The 23,874-nt window shown below is 36.7% G+C and overlaps 1 long non-coding RNA gene across 1 annotated transcript in view; it reads left to right on the top strand.

Moving 5' to 3' along the window:
* The first annotated feature begins 588 nt into the window (after nucleotides 1-588).
* Nucleotides 589-23,874, top strand: part of LOC128085320 (uncharacterized) — a 110,739-nt gene continuing 87,453 nt past the window's right edge. Inside the window, exon 1 of the long non-coding RNA XR_008208893.1 lies at nucleotides 589-682. This is a non-coding gene — a long non-coding RNA (uncharacterized LOC128085320). The remainder of the gene's footprint in view (nucleotides 683-23,874) is intronic.

The raw sequence follows: 23,874 nt of genomic DNA, 5'->3' as shown, positions 1-23,874 counted from the left end.
AGTAGATATCTAATCTGTACGATCCTATCTAAGTTTTTGTCTTTTGTGAGGCAGAACTGATACTCAAGTAGACAGAGTCTGAGTCTGACCTAACGCTCATTTTAGTCAGTGGAAAGACTGACGAACTCTTTTTCATCAGAGGTTAATGAGAGGAAAATAATGCTCTTTGGAGTCACGGTCAAGAATCGTGTGCTGGCTGTTCCCTTCCATTTTCATCTTCATTGGGTTAGCAGTACGTATTGCACTGTTTTTTTGTTTCTCAGTTATTTCTTGTAATGGCAAGATTTTCAGAAGTTCCACAGTAAGTGAAATTAAGATTCTAAAGATATTTGACATTAAATAATGGGGATATTGAGTGAAAAACCACTCCTTTCTCCCTTCTTTCATATGTCATATTAGTCTAGTATGCTCATCTCCATACTTTTTTTTTGTTAATCTAAATTTAGAGGGAGGTGCAAATAACTTTTTGTAAGCATTGTCCAGCTTGTGTATATAGTGTAAGAACTCTAAGACTATGACAGTTACAGCAGTAAGGTATCAGATTGAAATCAGACTTTTTTATTTTAGTCCTACACTGCTCTTTTGACATGATTCAAAATATCTGAGAATACCTTCTTCGAGTGGACAGAGGTACTTCCACAAAAACGTGTGCTGTTGCCAGAAGGATGAAGCAGATTGGTTGGTAAGTGTGGCTGACCTGTGTTTGGTGCAAATGTCTGAGGGAATGGGAAGAGAACTGACTATTGCCCATACTCATGCTTGTTTCTGAGGTGAAGCAGGAGGCTTCTTGGAGAGGTTCTTGCACCCAGCCGTATGCACCCACGTAGGGTGAGAATGGCGCTGCAGTTTATAATTTCATGCAACAGTCTAAATTGCCTTTCATACAGTTTGCAGTCATATACTGGGCTGAGGATGGCATTGAATTCATATTGTTTGTAGAATCATGTAACAGCTTGGGTTGAAAAGTACTATAAAGATCACCTGGCTTCAACCCTCTTGCCATTGTCAGTGATACCTTCAACTAAATCAGGTTGCCAGAAGACCTATCCAGCCTGGCCTTGAACACTTTCATGTTTCTGCTCTACTAATGGAACTATGGGGATAGCTGCTGTCAGCAGAGGACAATGCAAACAGTATATTCTTTGAGTACATGAGCAGGTGTTAGAAAAGCTAACATCAGTAATTGGCAGTGACTCCAAATAATTCAACTCTTGAAGGTCAGCTGGATGGAGAAGAAACTGGGCAGTGATATGCCTGACAAGGCAGCACACTGGCACAGAGCAGAATTACCTCATCGGCAAGTAAAGGTCTATTGTGTTTAGTTGTTATGAGTCAGAAACATAGAATTAGGTTTGTATACATAAGAACTAGGCTTACTTTCTCTAGGTTGAAGTTTAGACAAATCGCATTGCATTCTTTTTCTTCAGCCAGTGTTGGAATAATTTTCACTGCTTCTATTTATTTTATAGCTACGTAGATTTGGCATTTAATGTTTCCTGAGAGTATAGTTAATAAAAATACAACTTAACATTTGAAATTATGTGGGTGTAGAAACTGGCTCTGAAATGTATTTATTGCTATTTTGGTGATTTTAAATAGTATCCTCTATGTCAGCACCTCAGTGGTTGTTGAGGTGAGTGAATAAGTGAAATCAGGGTCAGGAATCTCCTGTAATGAACAAATAGAAATCAGTTTCTCAGCAGGAGTGTGGTCAGCTAATTCACTTAAAGCTCTGACATAACAGCACTCAGTTTAGAGAGCTATTTCAAAATTTGGTTTCCTTAGTGGTATTTTTGAAAAATACCACTTGTATTATCTTAACATGATAAGTTGCCACGTTTTTGAAGCTGAATGCATTATGCATTAATGCCTGTTCTATCTTAAAGAGTTCTAGTCTAATAATTGGCTTTTAGAAAGGTAGCTAAGAATTTGGTGGAATAGTACATACTTGGAATATCTTCAGGGGAAGTTTCAGAAGCCACTGAAGGTTGTTTTGTTTTTTCCTTCTTGAAAGAAAGAGTTACTGAATGGGCTCTGTGAACATTTTCAAGAGGGTGCATAAGTTTTTGCTACTTAAATTTTTGCAGTACAGTTCAGTAGCTGACATTCAACTAGAAGGATTCTACAGTAGGGAATGGTACAGAAGATGTTTGTTGCTCTTTCTCACAAAGCCTTCTGAGTTGCATTATTGAAATGACGTAAAACTGATTCTTGTGCTCCAAGAGCTAAAAAACAGAAAACATAACAGAAACCCAAACAATAAAAAACAAAGAGTACATAAATATATAACTAGGTTTGATATGATCTCAAATGAAATGAAAGGAAAAATGTGCTATAACCAAGTGTGATGTTGTTTATATTATTTATGGACTGAAAACTAGTCAAAATCATGACAGTCAAAAGCAATTGGAAATATCTGACCTTCTTTTAGACATTAAACTAATTTTTCACAGTCGGTCCTGGGTGTTCAGGAATCATCAGTCAACTGACACATTCCTCTGAGAAGCAACAGGGATAAAATGTTTTTCAAAATATATTGTCTTTGTTTGGTTGTTTGTTTTGCTAAAAATGTGTTGTATATACAAAGAGAGCATTACAGAGCTGCAGGGATTTCAAATAGAAAGGATTAAGAGAGTCCTAATTCCCAAACTGCTATTTACTTATTAGCCAATATCACTTTCATATGATATGCACATTCTAACCAGAATCCCCAAAGATGAGGCCCAGAGGGAGTAGCTGTCTGTACAAAATGAGAACCAGTAGCAGAGTTTGCAATTAACCTTAGCTTCTTGGCGGATAATGAAGTTTCATACATTTTTTATTGTGAGTTATTAATCCAAATATTAATGTCTATGGGGAATACAAGGAATCGCTTCTGCTATTAATTTTCATTTTCTTCTAATTTAAATTGTTGTCATCCCATGAAACAGAGCAATTTCATGCAATTTTGATGATGAATGACAAACCAGCAGTAGGAAAATACTGAGAGAAAGCTGCTTGAAATCAATTCTGGACTGAGAACTCCTTGGTGTGTGTAGCAATATGTTTACCTGGAGAAATTGTGATCCTCTAACAAATCATTTATAAATGGAAAAAGAAGGCTGAATTGGTCATAAATATTAACAACAACAGCCCTTCCAACCCACTGTATTTTGTTCTGCAGACATATGGCATTCAGGTTGGATAGCTGAGAATAAGAGCTTGGTTTTCCATTAGAAATGGTCTCTTGGCATTGCTTTAATATCAGAATGGAAAGTAACCTGGCGAGGGCTATGTACTGGAGAATCCTTGCTGGGGGAAAAAAAAACAACTATGAAACAAGACTGAAACAATTATGGCAGATTGTGTCTATCTTTCCATTGAAGACATTTTTTCACGCAGTGTGACCTAGAAAAAAGGGGCTGGCCTGAGGTTCATGTAACAATCACTGATGGTGACAGCAAATTAGAATGTCTGTGTTTTCCTTGTCATGTGGTGGTCTTTTTAGCTATCTGGAACATATTCATTTGACTTAAAATAAGCACCACAGTTTTTTAACATGCATATAACAAAAGTTCAGAGTAGAAGTATATATTGTATATGTGTGTGTGTACATATATATATATAAAAGGATATATTGGGAGATTGGAAATTTTGGCATGTTTCTTTCCAAAGTGATTGTAATCTGACTACAGGAAAACCTGCAGCTCAGTCAGGCACTCAGAGCCATGTCCAGCCTGGCCATGAAAACCAGGTGTGACATCCACCACCTCTCCGTGTAGCCTTTGAGTGCTCAAACTCTGTGCAGCAGTTTGAGTGCTTCACTGCCCTTATCACAAACAAACAAACAAACAATTTTTTTTCTGAATTTTCTCTCTTTTAGTTTGAAGCCTTTTTACCTAGTCTTATCACGACAGACCTTGCTCCAGCAGTCTCCTACTACACAACAGGTGTTTTCACCTTATGCATTCCAGTACTCGTTTTGTCTGGGGAGTCTGATAGTGCAAAGCAGAACCAAATAATACATTTTCACTGATGGTTTTTTTTCTGTGTATTTTGGATAAGCAGGTTCCAAAGAAATACCTATATTTAACTGCAAAATTTATTTACTTAGTACTTTTCTGGAAAATATCATGCTATCTACACCATACCATTCTCTCAGGGTATATATACTCCTGTGCATACGTATGTCACTTACCAAAGAAGACAAATTACCATGATAAATGAATTCCATGATCAACAAAGACAGTCCTTTTTTTTTTTTTTTTTTTTTTGAGTGCTAGAGTGGTAGTTAAAGTATACTCTATACTTACATGTCTTATCATTCTTTATTAGTGGAAAGATTTTGTTTCTGAGAAAAGCAGGGCTTTTGCTGAATTTGGAGCTCAGTAAGAGCAAGAGATGCTTTTGATCAGATTCCTTATCTCTGGATAGGCAGTGATTCCCTATGAACAGCTTTGTTTGTCCCTGGCCTTGAATCATGGCTATACACAGCATACTGAAATGCGAATTGTTTTGTCTGGAACTCTAACCAGATCCCTCAGGTATTCCATGACTTCTGTTCTTGAATTTCCTGTAGATATCAGCTGGAGCTTTCTCTACTTTAACACAAATATGCGAAATAATGTGTGTTCTTGGCTGTTCGTGTCTGACCTAAGAGGTTCTCTCACACTCTGTTTCTGAGAATGTAAACATCCACAGTTATACTACAGCTTACGCATGTCAGTGAACGGATTGCCTTCAGATAGGAATTATTTCATTTGACCTAGATACCACAGATCTGGGTCAAATTTTAATTAGTGTGAATTAGTCACTGATTCTACAAGCCATTTGCATTATGCTTGTATTCAGACTTATGTGTGCTATTAATCCCTCTGAAATCAACTGGTATTACTCAAGGTCTCCAGAGTGTAACCACTGGTATGATGAAAGTTTTGATGGTGCTGGCAGTTTGTAACTATTAGTCCTATCAGCATCCTTTTTCCCCTCCAAAATGCAAACCTCAGAGAAGGAAATTCTGGGTGAGACCATTGGTCAGAATGGGGTGACAGCAGAAGGTTCCATCTTGCACTTTGATGAAAGGTTCAAGTCACTGGAGATGTTGTATCATAGGCTATACTGCCAGTCTTCACCTCTCCCCTATGTAGCTCTTTTGGCATGGGGGCAAAAAGCCAGCATCCCAGAGGCCCTTACAGAAGATGGTTATTCAGGCTTGTTTGCCATCAGAAGAAAGGTAACATCAAAAAAATAATTCGAACAGAAATAATTATTTTGCTCTTTTTGTAGTGAATTCGTCCCATGTTTAGAGGATGAGAAAAAGTGTGAGAGTTCGAAAGAAAATTGTACTAATAAGTTATGACAGCTGGCTTGAATAGACATGGAAATCACTGAAGAGCACATATTCATACCACAGGCTATGCTGTACTGTAAGCCACAAAGCACATTCGGTATAAAACTTCTCTTTGGATCAGGAGCTGACTGACTGAAAAAGAGAGCAGTCTCTTGCTGACATGGTGGCACAGCCAAGAAATTAATTTAGTTGTGTAAAAGTGAGTGGACTGAGAATAGGGGAAGTGGAACGTGTCAAGATGTGAGAGTAAGGTGGTGGATGGTGCACAAGTCAAGGTGAAAAAAGCTGATCTGGATTTCATCTTCACCAAAATGAACAGATTAGAGATATTATGTAGAAAGAAATAATTAGCTTTGACCTCAATATTTAACACTAGAGACACTTAAGGGGAAAGTTGAGCCCCTTGTTAAAATCTCAGGTACTGACATGGTAACAACATCAGCAGTTTTTACTTAGTTATTGTTGGAGATTCAGAAAACAAATATTTTCCTGAGCTTAAAAAGACTGGAATAATATTTTGTCATTACATTATCTCCCTACTTAAGAAAATGTTTTGATAACAGAATATAAGAACTTAAGGCTACCATAGCAGGTTACCTAGGAGCTTCCTAAACATGTATGTGGGAGAAGGAAAATAAGCTTCAAATTTTTCCTCTGAGGTATTTTCATTCTATCTCTGTGACTCCAAATAATCAAATTATTATTAGTATATGCCTCATAAATGACAAAACTGTGCTCCATAAGCAGATTAAAACATGCAGGAATTTAAAGGGACCAAATTTTTCAGAGGCACTGTTAATACTTTGGACAGCCTCTCATAATAATAATAATGTGAATTTATGATCATTACCTGTTAGTTTTAGGAGAGATGTCCTGTTGCTTTTATAGTTTTCACGAGACAAGCCAAGCAGAATGATGATTAGACTCTGCATTTGCTCTGATAGACCATGAGTTCTACCAAATGGATAAGATCAGTTACAGCAATATAGTTTCAGAGAGAGCGTGACTTACATTAATATATATATATTTGTTGTTGGAATGTAACCATGCTTTATTCATGTCCTAGCCTTTTTTTGTACATTTCCTATTCTTATTACCTATACTTGATCTTTTAGATTTCCCCATGAAAACTTGCTCTTTTACTTGATAATGTCATAGGGCCTGGCACTGATTTGTTTGTGTACGTTCACAATGAGACATTAAAGAGGCATTATGATTCTGAATGACTCATCTGTTGTCCAGTTTTAAACTGTTACCCACTTGACTCCATGCCTGTCAGGTACTTTTCTGTTTGAGTAGATGAATTTTCTCCAGAACAGCTGAGCTCCTTAAAAGAGTTTGTATGTTACAGCATTTGGATACCAGGAGATATGGGAACTCTAAAATCTGGCAAGAAAAGTCTGAGTGAGGGCACTATCTTGTGCTCGACTGAACGTGAAAGTGCCACGTTTCAGACCCTAAGGTGTTTTCTGGTGACATGATTAAAGTGACATAAATGGGCAGAGCTGAAATTCTGCACAGTTTGGAAAAGTATTGCTATTTGTTCTACTACATTTTCCATTTCGTATTCTTAGTAAAATTATCTTTCTGCAGATTACAGATGAATTATCAAAATTACTCCTTAGAATCTTCTGTTTTTATCAAATTATTTACTATTTTGAATGAACCTATGTCTTGTTTCCTCCAGATAAAGTTGTTCGCTTAGCCACTATGACTTCTTGCTTTACATAGTCACTTCCAAAGAAGGATTTTCTAAAAGATTTTCAGATAGCTAAGTGCTGTAGTCCAATGTTAATTGCATTTTGCTTATTTGCTGTAACGATTTGGAAGAATTCTAATATTTCAGTCAGGAAGCACTGATATCATAAAACTTCTGCAGCTGTTACTACACAAACCTTGTATTTTCAGTATGCTTGTTGTCTGTATCCCACAGAACTGGCTGGCATATTTTCCTTTATCATTGGTATTTTTTTGTTAATGGCTTCATACTGTATTTTCATCTGATATTAATTGGCATAATTAAACTAAATCAATGGAGGTTTGCTGGTTAGCACTCACCGAATTGTTAAATTTGGACACTTGACAAATTTCTTTATACTCTTGCTCCAGACTCGCATAAGGTAAATCCTGATCTCTGAAGAGTCAAGTGTAATTGGTTACAATTCTGGCACCAATACTTTGTTTTAATCACACTGGTTGAATTCACATAGGATGGTGATTATCTTCTGAAGCTCTAACATTTGTGGATGTCTGCTCGGCACACAAAGAGCTCTGGACAAAAGTAGGGACTGGTGACAATGTTGGATTCAACTTCCATGTGTACAGATATATAGACCACCAGAAACCTTTAATTAGAAAATGAGTAACAAGTACACATGTTAGAAGTCAGCAAACGTGCTTCTACATGCTGTTAGAGGGCAGACTGTGAATTTATCTTCAGTCATCCTCTGTTCTTCATTTGTAATTCCATAAGGAAAGGAACTGGGAGCTCGAGTTCCCAGACAGGGGAGATGACATGAGGTACTTAGAATGCAGAACTGTTGAATTATAGATTATCAGCAAAAGATGGTGTGTGTTTGAAACTTCAAACAGTAGCCAGACACTCACAAAGAGTTGTTGATCATCAGACTAGTGGCAGTTATTTTGGTTGCTACGGCAGACAGAGATTGCAAACATAAATGATTTATGTGGAGAAGAATGGAGCCTCAGTACCCTGAGAGTACTCAACCAAAGGGATGCTACACGACTTGGAAATTCTGAGAATTTGCTTTTGGTCTTTTAACAGAGGACAATGGGAAGAAAAAAAAAAAAGAGCAATAGCAGAAGCAAACCCTATGCTTAGTTTTGAACCTGAGAAGTGGCGGATTAAAAAGTGGTTTGACATTGATGGAACAGAATAGGATATACAGAACAGCACTCTCGAGCTGAGACTACTTTCTTTTGCAAATTGGAAGTGATCTTACTCTTATTTGTCTGTGCAACCAATGGAAAACTATAGCTTCTAGAAAGGATATGAAGTGTTACTCTAAGGATCAAAGAGAATTACTCATTGAAAGTGCAAAGATAGGTTTTTTTTTTTGACATTAAGGACCAATATTTTAGAGAAAATTTAGGAAGACATAGGATCAGAATGCGTGTCTGCAACTTGATGAAGACTGTATTCGTTATGGCAGCTCTATGACAAGAGTTTGAGCTAATACTTGCGCCAAGTTTCTAATTGCTCGTTTGCTAACTGATGCTCTGACTCCAGGTTGAAGAGTTCCAACTGTCTCCCCAGGCAGTGAAATGTTGGCACTGTGCAGGAGAGGGCTGAAGGGGAAAGAGACTGGCTTACACTCAAATTCTACTTCTGTAGACAGTGTGGATGCAGACACAATTAAGTCTCTGAAGAGAATTCACGTTTAAGCACAGTGTCCAGGAATGTTTCAATGTAGCCTGTAATAATGTGTTTAGGAATTGGATGGATTTGGCTTGTAACAGGCCTGAACTTTGAGGAAAAGGTGAAACCTCTTAAATATTTGAAATGTGAAGGATTATCACATTTCAGTCAATCTTCCCTAGATTTTTTTAAAAATAATTTCCTTTATTAATATGATCATTTACAGATATTGCCAATTGTCCTTTCAGTGAGTATCTTAAACATCAGCAAAATTGTGATGCACTGTATCAAAGAAGTAACGATTTTTTCAGCTCACAAAAAGTTAATCACAAAGAGCAAGCCTTTCAGCAGCAGTATAACAGGAGAGTAAGCCAACACAGATTCTGTTATGATGTTGATATTTGTCAGTGATAAGATTTTAAAAAAGAGATGGAAAAATTAAATCATTTTTTTCATGAAACAGCCCTCTATCCTGCATACCATATGGTTGTGCATCCCTTCAAATTACAAAATTGTGTTAAGTAAACAAAATTATTCTACCATGGGTCATATATCACATTTATTGAGAGAAGAGCCTTGGTGACTTCCTTTAATGTGTATTTGTAGGCTTACAAAAATCAAATTTTGGTGAAAACCTGTTCAAAACTAAATAAAACCTAGTGACTTTGTCTCTAATGGAGCAGTTAATTGTGGTCAGTAGATGTCTGTATACTCAGAAATCTTTCAGTGAGCAATAGCAGGCAGTCTATAAATGCTTGTATAATATATGTTGCTCTTCTAGGCTGGATTTACCGAGCTATATAATATTTTTTAAGTAATCTGGGATCGGTTAGATTACAGAAACATTTTGCAGGTCTGCAGAGACAGTGTCCAAAGCTAGTTTTAGGGCTAATAAAAATGGGAGAGAAAATTAACATAAGAACATGGATGTACTTTGTTCTGTATATAAGGAGTTTTGAGGTATTGTGCTTAAGTAATGAATGTTAATTTGGTTTTTGTGCATGTGGCTCTCAGATTTTCTGATGAATAGTAGTGTTCCATATTTCTACTAGTAGTTGGACAGGTGCACCAACCAGTTTTACACTTCTGGAATTTTTAGTGCCCATGCATGTCCCTTGTCAGTTCTAAGGACTGTTTTCAAAACAAATTTGCCAAGACAAAATGAGGTTCTGCCACAGAATGGATATGGACTTTGGACTATGGTTCTTTGGTTGCTCTTGAGGTTTTAGCCCGTTGAGTTTGACTGGGCATACCGAAGGGGGGAAAATAGACAATGAAGAAAGGGGACAGATGTCAGAGAAGGATCCAGGCCTCCCTTCCATCAAGAGCTGGCATTAATTCTGCAACTGTACAAAGTGATTTGCCTGTAAATTTTTCCAGTTCTTTTTCTGCTGCTATAGTTACTGTTATCCAAATTGTTTGGCTCGTACACCGACACAGAAAGGTTAATGAACGTCCAGCTGTATAGTGGACCTTAATAATGGAAGTAGAAGTTGAAACATGCTTTAACTGTGAATCTTCAGTACATTATGCAGCTATAGAGTTCTAAAATGCCATTTTAAAATCAGTTTTCGTATTAGAATAGCATGTTATTCTCTTGATAAATTTGAACTCAGGGATTGTGACTTTTCTTTTAAATGATGATTTTTTTGGTAGAGTTTAAGGAGATCTTGATCACTGTTGGAAATTGAAGTCCTCTTGGCAGCTTCTGTTGCTGGCATGTTTCATGGTCTGTAAGGATTTGTTTTTATTTTCAACCTCTTTTTTTTTTTTTTTTTTCTTCTCAAATTGTAAATTCTTTGAACAGATGGTCTCTTTTTTTTTTCCTTTCTATTTTTATACTACAAAGAAGTGCATATTATCAGAATGTGTTGCCAAGAAATCTAGCTAATTGTAGGTACCTAAGAAAGATCTTACCAGGTTAGATGGAAAGTTTGTCTTCCACAGCAATTCATCTGTGACAGCAAGCTCTAAGGTAGCAGTGGAACCATTTAACATTGCACAAACAAATTTATTGTGTATAGTCATGCAAATTTGTAAGATTTGTGAGATAGGGACTGCTTGACCTACAATGCGTTTGGTATGTCTAAGTTAAGAAGTATAAGATCTTAATGTGTCTTGACACCCCAGAACATTAAGGGTACAGCAAAAACAGGATATAAAAACTAACTTTTGAATCATGCATTGGTTGGAAGTCTTGTTCAATGTTTGAGAATATACTTAAGTGTATGAATATTCTAAATATTTTGAGACTATACCAGCAAGACCTGTATGCATAACAGAACAGCTGCACTGAACCTCGGCAACAGTGGTGGAAGAGGTGTGTGCCAATGCTAGGGAGAGAAAAATAAAGCCAAAGTACTCGGACTACTTTTAAATGACGTGACCTGAATCTCAGCAGAAACACAAATCTTCAGCTCCCATCTGTGTTCAATATATATTTATTTTGAAATACAGTCTGACTGACAGTTATATCTCTTGGCAGCATTCACCTGTCTTTCAAAGAGTGGGTTTTGTGTAGCTACATTATTTGTGTACAATTTTGCATTTCATGGAGTAAGCTGTCTAGTTCTGTCTGCCAGGGTGATAACAGCAGTAAAGCTGCATCTAGAACTACTGAGTTGATACTGCTTCTCTACCATTACATTAATGGAAAATGGAAAACATTCAAGGGGTGGTCCCACTCTGGTGTTTCAGCCTCTTCTTTCCTATTTTGAAAACTGTAATTTCTGATATTGTCTGCTTACTTGACTCAGCAACTGATATAATCTGTGAATGTTGTCAAATAGCTACAGAAGTGCAGAAATAAATTTCTACTTAGGGGAGAGGGCTTCAGTCAGCAATTGTACTTCAGAAGGATTTTTAGTACTGGAGGTACTTAGGTCTTGACATCATCAACTGTCCCTTAATTTATCTGAGTGACTAGATTTCTTGTTTTGCTATCTTTCTAAATTTAAGAATTCTTTCTCCCATTACTGAGAAGACCTGTTAGTTCCAATAGAAACAATATTCCTCTAAGGTGTATTAAGAAATGAATAAGGTATCAGGAACACGCAATACTGAATAGATACTGCTAAGTCTGGGCAGAAATACTATTCGTTCACAGTTTAAGAAGACTTTTGGTTGGTTTAGGGTGGTTCCCAAGCACTACGTGTTTGAGGTGCATGTTCTCTAACCTAGCTATAGTGATTGTGACCTTCTCAAACTCCCTGGTGGGGAGTTTTCTTAATCCTCAGTGGTCACATTCCCTGCCATATCCAGTAAAGGATGGAGATTCTCCGTTGCCCTCCTCTTGCTGTTAATGTATTTGAAAAAAAAGATTTCCGTTCTTATTTACTACAGTCTTCAGGTTGACATCAAGCTTGGCTTTTGTCTTTCTAATTTTCTCCCTCCATATCTTAACAACTTCTTTGTACTCTACCCAAGTTGCCCGTCCCTTCTTCTGCTGGAGGTAGACTCTTTTTTTCTTCTGGAGTCTCAGAAAAAGTTCTCTGTTCAGCCACACCAGTCTTCTTTCCCACTGGCTCATCTTTCAATAAGCAGTATAAGTTTGATATAATATAGTTAGATAGGTATGTTTGATGCAAGATAAGCACATTTGGGAAAGAAAAAAAAAGTTTACTCACTTTGCAGACTGTTAGAATTTAGAGATTTAAGAGACAGCTAACTGAAACTAATTTGACATGCTGATCTTAATCAAATGCTTTATATTCCTGAAATTGTGAATGGGTTACTGCCTGTATGATGGAACTTGAACTTAAGCATTTTGAATGTACAGTGAAAACAAACAACTACTGGTGTGGAACTGTTGTTCCATTCCCTGCATTATTGCCACACAGATTCCAGTGGACAAATCCTTCTTTCTTTCTTTGCCTTTGTTTTTCTTTATAAAAACAGCACTTCGTAAACCTAGAAACTGTTGTGCTGATTGTTTCAAAAGTAACCTAGTAGGAAACGATCTCAGGGAAATGTAACTATCTTGGGGAGTGTGATCAAGGAAATGAGAGTCAGAAATTTCAAACTCAGGAAATTTTTCAGTGCACAAAATAAATACAACAGAGTTGTAGGGGTTGGAAAGGACCTCAGGAGGTCATCGAGTCCAAATCCCCTGCTAAAGCAGGTACCCTATAACAGGTCGCACAGGTAGGCATCCAGACAGGTCCTGAATACCTCCATAGAAGGAGATTCCACAACCTCTCCGGGCAGCCTCTTCCAGTGCTCTGTCACCCTTACTGTAAAGAAGTTATTCCACAGATTAGTACACAATTTCATATGTTCAAGCTTTAGAGCATTCACTCCTTTTGCCTTTTGATGTTACTGTATTCCTTCCCTTATCTCTTGAAAGAATGTGCAGTAAAGATCTCTTGAAACTACGGCTTGATGTTTTCAGTGTTTGATTTTTTCGGTGTTGGAGCACGCTGTCTGACTTCTGCAGTATTTTATGGGAAGATTGTAAGGATTTAAATAATCTCTTCTGTTGCACTTGAAAAAAAAACAACAACAACACAGCATTGCATATGATTATTATGGGCTGTTTGTTTTGAGAATTCTGAGGATTAAACTTAGTGCGTAAGCTTGTGAATAGGCTAAATCAGTCCAGCATAAATAGCATGAAATAAGGAGATGGCTTGCTATTTTCAAACCAGGCTGTCCAGCAGGGATTACCACCTACCCTGTTGTAATCTTCACAGTAATAAACAGACTGTCTTTTTTGGACCAAGAGGAAGAAACTGTTTTGACACTGACTGTCAAAAAGTCAATCTTAGAACATTTAATTTGTGTACCACTTTTAAGTGATCATTGATGGAGAGAGAAATCACTTGTCTTCATCTATGGAGAATTTTCAGTGTGTGTGTCTCTTTAGCATATGAACAGGATAAGCATTGTGTCCCCAGGTTCTCCAAATATAGAGGGCAGAGCATGTGCTCCATTTGTGTCATTCAAGTGGAGGAAAGAAAGCAGAACTTAGCTACATGCACTTTATCAGGCATCTCCTTGTCACACCACCTTAAATGCATAAAAAATGTAAAACAACAACAACACCCAAGCAAATAAACAAAAAAAGCTTTGATTCTTTTGCATTCTATTTCCTATCTCATAGTCCTGTATTCTGGCACATGAGCATCACAGGAATAACTGATTAATAAAAATACTTTTTTTCCCCCTGAACTCTCTGTTTCTTAAGAAAGTACTGGTTTTCAATACTTACACCAAGTTTTATACATCTGTACATAAAATGGTGCATATAAAAAATATTTTTAAGAAGAGGAATGAGTGAAAGTTACTTGAATGGGAGAGTATGCCCCCATTTCATTATGTCAGTGGTCACTGAAATACATAGTATTATGGCTTCCTGGGGAAGTCTTTCTCCTAGAATCTAATTAGAGTGACTAAGGTGATCTGAATTCTTGGTTTTAGGTGACTTAAATGTTGCTTACAGATTGATTCAGTGGCTCAGGATGCTTGACAGCTGGGTCACAAATCCTTTTCACGTGCACATTTCATTTTCTCATCCTAAGTCATCCTATCTTGCTGCTTCACAGAAATATTAAGATGTATTCATTGTAGTCGGTGAAGTGCATCAAAGGTCTTCAACGTAGAGTTCGAGAGCTGTTGTTAAAATGACAAAGCTGACCAACTGAAACATAAATGCCAGTACTTTCATAGAAAAAGAGATCTTCTCTTTCCTTCCTTTATGCCCTTTAACTTTAGGGCTTTCCTTTTTATTTTATTATTGCCTCCGAAGTACATAAAGCTTGATTCAAAAAACAGCTAGAATTTCTACTGCCAAAGGCTAAGCTATAAATAATTCTTCCCTCATTAGCTTTTTTTGAGTTTAACAGCTGGAATAGGTCTGTGAAGCGTATGCCAAAGTTACATATTAACTTCTTCAGTAAAGAGGAAAAAATGTGCACGCAATTTACAGTTCCTAATGAGGAAATGAATTCTTGATTTATACTTTGGTTGAAACCTGAATGTCATTGACATTTTTTTAACATTCTTCAGTATTTGTCATCTACATTCTTAACCTATTAATGAAAGTGAAAATAATTCATTGGGGACAAATATTAAAAAGTAACTTCTGCTAACTGAATTTTCAGCTAATTTTGATGAGTTTTCTACTTTGTCAGGAACGCTAAAGCCAGCTTAATTAAAAATACTTTATCTCACCTTAAAGTATAGGATCGCATGCAATGATCAATCTACGGACAAACCTTATTGTGAATCCCTTGTTGTCTTCTACCATTAACTGTTTGATGTGAATTAACTCTGTATTTAAACTCTTGTCTCTACCTGCAGTAGACAGTACTCTGCTGCAGTGTGTAATCACAGCTGCTAGTGGTGACCCTGAGAGAATTCTAGTGTATTAATTCATATGCAGAAATAATCTTTCCGATTTTGGGGTCAGTGGTTATGGAATTTGGAAAGTTCAGAGTCTGGACTGTTTTTCCCTGCTGTCCTTATCAGTTTGATGAGACAGGAAGCTTACAGACCATATTAAAAAGAAAAAATCAGGAAAAATACAGCATGACTTGATCTAGTGGAGACAATTTTCTCTTATATTCTACATTTCAAACCAAATGTAAGGTTAAATGTGTACGGAGGGGCACTAAGCAGTGTCTGTTATAAACCAGCTTATGAAATGTTAGATTTTCCATTCTTTCATAAAGAAAGTGACTAAATTTATAATACCTGGGTAGTTGTCTGCACTTTATGACAACTTGTTTGTTCAGTGAAGCATTAGAAACCAAAGCCTAATTGCCCGAATATTTTTTTTCTCCTTGAAATTTTAACTGAATGATTTCTTTATCAACAACTCTGATGTCCAGTTCAAAATACCAGGTAAATATTAAAACCATGCATAACTCTGACACTAATTTTAAAGCATGTCAATTATTATTTTTTTAATTGAAACAGGAAATAGTATTATTTATTATAGTTATAATAAATAATAGTATTATTTCAGGAAAAAAAAAATGTTTTTTTGTTGCTGTTTTTTTTTGTTTTGTTTTTCTTAAACTATTTATAAGAGATTTTGGTTTCAAAATATGATGCTTCAGTGCCTGATGGAAGTTGACACTTGGGATAAGGCTGGTTGTAGTTCTTCCCTCTCTAAACATGGACATTAGTCTGATTAAGTTCCATAAGTAGCTGAGGGGAATATGAACTTACAAGAGGAGAAACTGTAATCCCCACTGAGACCCAATAGACATCTTCTAGGACTGGAAGGAGACATCAGACAGCAAAGCTTAGCAAGACAAGAAGAGCCTGCCAAATCTGTTCTTATTTTGTTTACTGCTGCCAAAGAATTGAGCACAATTATAATCCTAGGTACTCACGGTTTAGTTTATAGAGGTTAAAAACAGCACTTGTGACCCTTCTGATCAATCTGTGACTTAATTTTCTCTTGCTTTACAATGGAGCAATAGCTCTTAGCACCACAGCCTACCCCATGGAGAGGAGGCCTTTAAGAAACAGAGCAAACAACACGAAAGGAATTCTCACTAGATGTGAAGAAGGATGGATCTATGCGTGGCAGGGGAGGAGAAAGGGCAGAAGCTATAGAGAGAGAAAGCTTAGTAGCTTTGGGAATTTCTGCAGAGTGATTTATTCAGCCAGACTTTTAGACCTAGCATTCCAACAGATGTTGCATTTATTTATAGTTCAGGCACTGCAGACAAGGTAATTCATCAGATGGAGTCAGAAGTTAGGGTGAACGGCTGACTTTCAGTTCATAGAAATGAATACTGTAGACCATGGATGACTGCACTGACGTGTTCAGTGATAACTGCAAACTGCATTCAGGATTGCAGGGATTGAGGAAGCATGTCTGTCTCCTTTTGGTTAGTCTCTATTTTGGGTGTTCAGACCATACTCCTTACTTCGTGGCCTTGCTGTATCAGATGTAGGAGCCCAGAATATTAAGAGCCTAGCAAGTCCAAACACCTTGCTGTAGCTCCTTGTATGCTCCAGTGGGAGGATTATTTAATGTGTTCAGGACTGTTCTAGGAAGGAGGGCCTACAGGAAGTATGGAGGTAATATTAAAGTAGTGCTTGCAGGATTGTTGTTTGTGCCTTTTGCAACTGAGATGCACTGATTAGATACAGACACCGTGCAAGTAGCATGGTGGAGGTTTGCCTGCAATCTTAGCTTACCAGCCACTGTGGTCTTTCCGAGCTGATGCCTGAACTTCTCTCCTTTAAAGAGCATGGAAATGGAGTGAAAAAAGGGTTTTTTGTTTTTGTTGTCCTACCAGAGCCTTGAGTTGCTAACTACAGGATTTAGAACTGCTAGGGGCTATCGTTTATTTAGACATCGCTATAAGAACAAAGCTACAAAGCAGGAGTGAAAACTGAATGGAAGAACAGGCATGCTGCTGAGTTAGTATGTATCTCTGCCCTATTTCGCTTTGGCATCCTGTGGGGTGTTGCTTTTTCTCTCTAAAATTCTAAAACTCAAGACAATAGGCATACATCTTGCTGACATTTAGGTGGCTCATCTAACTAAAAAGTTAGATCATAATTTATGTGTAACGTAAGTTTTTAACCACTCTCAATGAATACTAAAATATATACCTTTATACTAATTAGAGTTATTTTTGCACAAAGCCTAAAACTCAAGGTGTCTACTGGCATCTGCGTGGTCTCTCACACTTTTCTGAATTGCTTTAACATTTATCTCATGGATTCTGACTTAGGACTGGAGAACAAACAGCAGGTAGTAACTGTAAGGTTTGGAGAGTGCCAAGCAAATGGTCCTTAGCAAGCTGGATGTGAAACAGCAATCTACAACAAGACAGTTCAGCTTCATTAAGGAGGAATCTGATTGAATAGCTTTTCCTTGTAGCTATTTCAAACATTTATTTAATAATATATTATTAGAGGCATGAATTGTTTCAGGCCCATAAAGAAGAGCTTAAGAACAGAAGAGATACTGTACAGGGGGAAAATGCTGGTCCTTCCAGGCCAATAATCTCTTCCTACCAGTAGAAAAGGAGATTGGGCTTCCAAACCTTTCTGTTTCTGTGTTCAGTTCCCCAGCATCCTTCACTGATGTGTTATGAATGTTTAAAGATAATTCTCTAATCCTTCCAATATTCAGGAGAGTTTTGGATATGAATTTTTCTAATTCTTCTTGAATTTGCACATAGTGTCAGTCTCCATAACTTCACTGTGCATCCTCTCACAACACATCTCAGATGTTCATTACACTGTGTACAAAACAGTGTTTTTCTGTTTCCAGAAATAGCTGTTTCTTTTTCTTTTCTAGCTGCAAGCATTGTAATTGATCTGATGGCTCAAAGAAGGAAAATCATAGTGTGTTCCCTTTCCTTTTCTCACTTTTCCTCCCCTCTCTGCTCCCTGCCTACCCTTGGTAGCTTTGAGCATTGCATATTAGCTCTGCTGTTTTCAACAGAAGTATAATGTGGTAAGAGGGAAAAAAATAAAAATAGAAATTCCACTTTCTTCTGTATCTGTAATGTTTGTTTTTATTCTATATCAATAACAATTTCTGCTCCCATATCAGTAATATAGTGGTTTTCATTCTTTGCTGAAATCAAAATCAAAGTGTGAAGTCCTTATCTGTATGAGACACTGTTGACAAGGTAATCCGTACCAAGATAAGGAACCATTTTTTACTCATCATTGTGACACTGATGCATAAATTTAATACTTAAGGTTTTCTTTATTTTCTGACTGCAATTGCTGGATCAGTTGTACGAGATGGACAGAGCTGTTTGATGTAACTACAGGTATAGAGTGCATTGCCAACTGTCTCATCCATCTTTCCTAAAGTGAAAAGAATGAGTTGAGATATGGGATTTAGTGGTTCTGCTTCCCCTTCCAGCTCATTCTCTGATCTCTTTGCAGGAACTGCTGCAAGGAAGTCAGACAGTAGAAACAGTGAGCATAGTCTTTATAAGTATAAAAGCAGCTCAACAGGCATAAGTTTCACAAAAGATCTCTATCTTCTGTAATTATCAGTTAAGAAAGAAGTCTGATGGTATTTCCATCCAAAAGCTTTGTAATAAGAAATACAGTGCTCAGAAATTAGAAATTATTGTCTCCATGTTTTTACTGTTTTTCTCTCTTCTTATTTGAACTTTTTTTTTTCTTTCTAGCAGTTAATCAGAACTGGCAATAACCAACTCTTTATATTTTTATTTGTAATAATACTAATAATTAAAGTGCTGTTGAATAATATTCATATGATGTCTTTCATCCAAAGATTTGCAGGTGCCTTTCATTCATCAAACTTCACTGTAACCATGTGAATTATAAGGCAAAAAATTGTCATGTTTTGTTTTCTATGCATAAGTGCATGTGATAGTATATGTACAATTATAGAAACATGAGCATTTGGCAAAGGACCCAGATTTGAATAGTAATCTAGGCAAAAAACAACAACACAAACCCACAACAATATTCCCTAAAAATTCTTTCTCGATTTATTTACAGACTTAATGCTTCAACTGGTATTAGGCAGCTAACCATGATAAAATAATTTCCTCCACTTTCTTTAATCAGGTAGTATTTCTTTTCAGTTTTCCTGCAGTTTGCTTTTATTTCTGAAGGAGATTATTTAGCGACAGAATAAAAATTGGTTGGGTGCTCTTTGGAAGAGCCGCTTTCCCTGTTTGAGTCCCACCCAGAGTTAGCCTCTGAAATGCTGCTATGCAACAGGTTATGCTATGTAAATGGGCATCATACAGTAGTAGAGTTAATGGACAGCACTAATGAGAATGAAATCTGTGGTTACTTTTGAACACAATCTATTCATAAGATTCCAAGACTGCCAGTTTGTGCAGAAAGTGATCCAGCTCTTCCCTGCTGTAACCTTCCTACCCACACCTGCCACTGCATCTCCTTTTCCTTTTTAAGAGATCTGATCAGAATCAGGTCAGACTTTCATATATTAATCTGCAATCTGCTCTAACCTCTCATCCTTTGCCTTCTGTTCTGCAGCCAGTAGAGTAGACAGTCTGTCAGCATGTGTTTATTTTGTAGTGGGGGTGAGGCAGACAAACACTTCTGTGACATGTAAATTGAAATTCACTGCTGGGTTATCCTCTGCCCGTTGAGAATGCTGATTGTCTGCATTCCACAGAAATTTCTCCGTGCTTAACGTGCTTGGCTTCTTTAAATCCAAAGTGTTCTTAGAAAAGGAAGCGTTCATGTATTCCAAGAGTAGATTTTAGGTCATCTGAAGAACTGAGAAATATGTTACAGTGTGCTCAATTCTTGCAGACCTGTTCAATCACAGTCTGTGACAGAAAAGTAGCTTGTAATATTTTATCGTACAACCAGTGGAGTATTTCAGTGCCCGTTTCTTCTGAGAGCTCCTGTGAAATCCTATAAAGAAAGCAATTTTAGTTATTACATAGTTTAGTGAATTTATATAAATATTTTAAGTTCATAATATAGCTACAATTACAATGCTTACTACATCTTAAAAATAATGCAAAAGGGAGAACTCTGAAAACCACCATGGGTATGAACTTATGGCTTCAGTGCTGTGTTGCTAACAACATGTTAACAGAGCACAGTGCAAAATCCATTCCTTAAAATTCTAAATTTTGGTAAGCTACTAGAAATAATGCAGAAAAAATGCAGAGGTAGTTTCTTGCTAACTGACCTTAGTGATGGATATTGTAATGATATCTAAACTGGAAAAACATTGAGAGCATTTGTATTGATAACCCTTTATGATTAATTCATAGGATGGAAATGAAAGTACAAAGATAGAATGCTACCTCGTTAACATTGAAAGCAGAAAAGCCCAATTGATTAATGCCTCTTCTAAAAATGTAACTCGTTAATCTTCTCTCTTCCTGGGGTCATATATGGTCAGAGCTGAATGGATGCAGCGTTTTCAGTTGATACACATCCTCCCATTCAAGTACACATGAGTAGCACTGTAATTCATTCAGTTGAATTTTAGGACATGAAGAAATTATGAAACTTCTTTGGGAGAAAAGTAGAAAAATGTGCTGTAGGTACAAGCTTGCACAGTATAGCAGGATGAGAAGTTAATTACTCATCTAACCCACGCTTTCTGTTTTGTGGCAAAAAAACTACTTGTACCAGTGCATATAAGAAGGATGTGTCTGTTGATGTGAACCCATAGCTTCATCTTTAGTAACTTACGTATGGCTCTGCAATGTCTAAGTATTAGTTGTGTATGTTTGATGGGAGTAAGCTTACTGTGTTTTTCTGTTTCTAATATCCACAAGTACTGAAGGTTAAAATAGAAAGAGAAATTGTACTTGAACTCACATATAAGCAGTATTTCTCTCCCTCTACTCTGCATAAGGTCGCATTCTCTTCAGAGTGACTATTGCCTATGTTTGTGTTGGGAGTTAACAGTCAGTTTTCTTTAGAGACCTACGTGATTCATATCAGGACTGTTCCTAACCAGCATTGAAACAAGGCTGCTGTTTATAATCCCTACACGCAGCCAGAAATATTCTATCTCTGTACCATTCTTAACCTGTTTAGAGAAGTACTCCATTGGTTTTCATTTCAGAGGAGAGAATTTGTATTTTTGAATTTTTTTTCATTACTTCTCAAACTCGCTTTTGTAAAAATTGTTTCATGTGAGGAAAGGCTATGGTACGGATGGCTTCCAGCCTCTGTCTGCTTTTGAATGCTCATAAAGACTTTCCTAGTGGAAGATTTAGATGCACATACAACATATTTGCTTTTTATAATTACTTTTTTTTGTGGATTCCTTCTATAAATAGTCCTCAGGTTCCTGGAAAAAAAGACTGCAAACATAAAATAACTGACTACAGCTCCTTTATATCAAAAAGGTTCAGATAGCTGTTCAGGGCCTTTCCGGTTTTAATGCAATAATGCAATTTTTTCTTGGTTTCAGAGTATTATCTAAAATAATCTGATTTGTTGTTCCATTCAAAAAAGGAAAACACATTTCATAGTAATAACACATCTCCTTTGTATCAGGAATCCAAATGACTATTGTTCTACTTTTGTAAATAGCGTGCATTAGCAGCAGCTGTATATTGAAAAATCACATTTGTAAGATTGTTAGATATCCGTATACATTATATATTCAAATTACATAAATCTTGTAAGGAACTCTTCATTTGTAATCCACAAGAATAGTTAAACATGGCTCATTCTGTAATGAAACTGAGGGGATGTCTGCCAAAGCATTTGTTAACATTTGCTCAGTTTAGACTTGACTAGTATTTGTGTCCTCTTTTTCGGTGTGCTTTTTTATCCTAAAGTATTTTAACAGTGTATTGATTCTAAGAAATATTTAGAGAAGTAAAATCATGCCCCATGTTAAGAGTCTAATTTAAGAAAAGCAAAAATGTTACCATGGCTGTATATAGAAAAATCCTTTCATTTCATCAGATGGCAGTTTTTTTCAATCTTTTTTTTTCCAACTTTTTTTTTTTTTTTTTTTTTTGAAGAACCATGTTAACCCAGTCACGGAATAGATGAGATCATATTTCTCTCATGTATTCAAAATTTCAGTAATGAATGAATGCAATAAGGAATAAACTTCTATGATGGAGACGTTTATTCATAGAAATCACTAAAGTAGGATTCTTTGTGACTCTGGAGGTCCAGTGCACATCCTGCAAGAACAGGAACGAGTAATAGAAGCAAGGCAACATGTGGTGCTGGCATTCAGGGGAGAGTGGCCAGGAGGACAGATTCAGAGCCCATCGTGGTCAGATGACTAAGAACGACATTGATGCATTCAGAATTGAAATAAACATCCCATGGGCAGCTGATTGATATGGAATTATTTTTAGAAAATGTTTTATGTATTTATGAAGCAATGTGTGTGTTCTGGAGTTAGTAATACCCACTATTAAAGCATATTTGGGTTGATAATAAGAAAAATCCTTGTTTACACAGTTGCTTCATTGAGAGGATGTTTGCATGACTAGGCCTTTATACTTATAGTTGATTATAATTAGAAATACATAACGTAGAGTTACTATTTGATTCTTCTCTTGGAATAGCAAACTGTAATCCCTTGTCAGCCTCATTTTCAGGGTGAGGACTGTATTCGCTAATGCCCAGCTTTATTCAGATGGAAATGCTCTGTATTTCCCCACACAGATAATAATCTTAGTATCCTTGATACTTATTACAATTGAAGAGATATATGAAATTTTCCTACCTGTGAAGGACAACGCATTATTTTAAAAGCATTTAAGATGTTTAAACAAGTAATAGTTTTAAAATATTTCTTTGCTGTTACATAGTGCACTAAGCATCCCATCATGAATTTTTATACAAACTTGGTTTGCAGTACGAGCAGCATAGCATAAAGAATGCAGAATTCTTAATCCAGGAGTAAAATGTATGAAATGTGTCATGCTGGTTGAGACCAAATTATGCATAAGGATTGTGATAGGAAGGTCTTGCTGCACTCTATTTGCAGAAGGAATGGATTTATTTGTATTTGCCCTAAAAGTGCAAGTGGTTCCAGGGGCAGCTTCTCCCTGAATGGACAGCCAATGTTAGATAGCAGAATGTTTTGAAGAAAACTCTGTTCTATGAAGTCCCATGTATTCTCAGCGTTGCAGTCAGCCATAATATGTTCACTTAACATAGAAATAGTTCACTTAACTATACAGCACAAGGGATTGATTTCACAAATAACTTCATGCAGTGCCTCTGCATTCACTTACTCAAGGCCAAATTCTGGAAATGAGTACTTTGTCTCAAGAGTTGTACTGTAGTGAACAAGTTTTCCTATGAGGTTGTTTTGTCCTCCCTCAGCTCACCTCCACCCTTCCATGTAACTAAATGAGCAGTGGTACCGCTTTAAACCTGGTCCATGCAAAATGGAGACTATATCTACACCTTGTTCTGTCTTCCCAAAGAAACCTATTGCCCCCAGAAATGTGTTTGGTTATGCTATTTTCATACAGGAGCATTTACTGTAGGTGTGAGGTATGACTCAATTATTATTATTATTATTATTTTTTACAGCATCAGTTAATGACTTCTTTCATCAAACAGGATGATGCATGTATAGAAACAATTTGTACTTACTACAGTTTTGATACCTGTCTTACCTACTGCAACTGCATATCGCCGTGCTTGTGTAAAGTATATCTCAACTCCCATTATAAATAGATATGAAAATAGCAGGAGAATTAAATGCCAGGGAAGT

The sequence above is a fragment of the Tympanuchus pallidicinctus genome, unplaced genomic scaffold (genome assembly GCF_026119805.1).
Source record: "Tympanuchus pallidicinctus isolate F22 unplaced genomic scaffold, pur_lepc_1.0 scaffold3, whole genome shotgun sequence".
In the NCBI taxonomy this organism is placed as follows: Eukaryota; Metazoa; Chordata; class Aves; order Galliformes; family Phasianidae; genus Tympanuchus; species Tympanuchus pallidicinctus.
The sequence above is the reverse complement of the archived record's forward strand: the minus strand, read 5'-3'. Positions and strand labels throughout refer to the sequence as shown.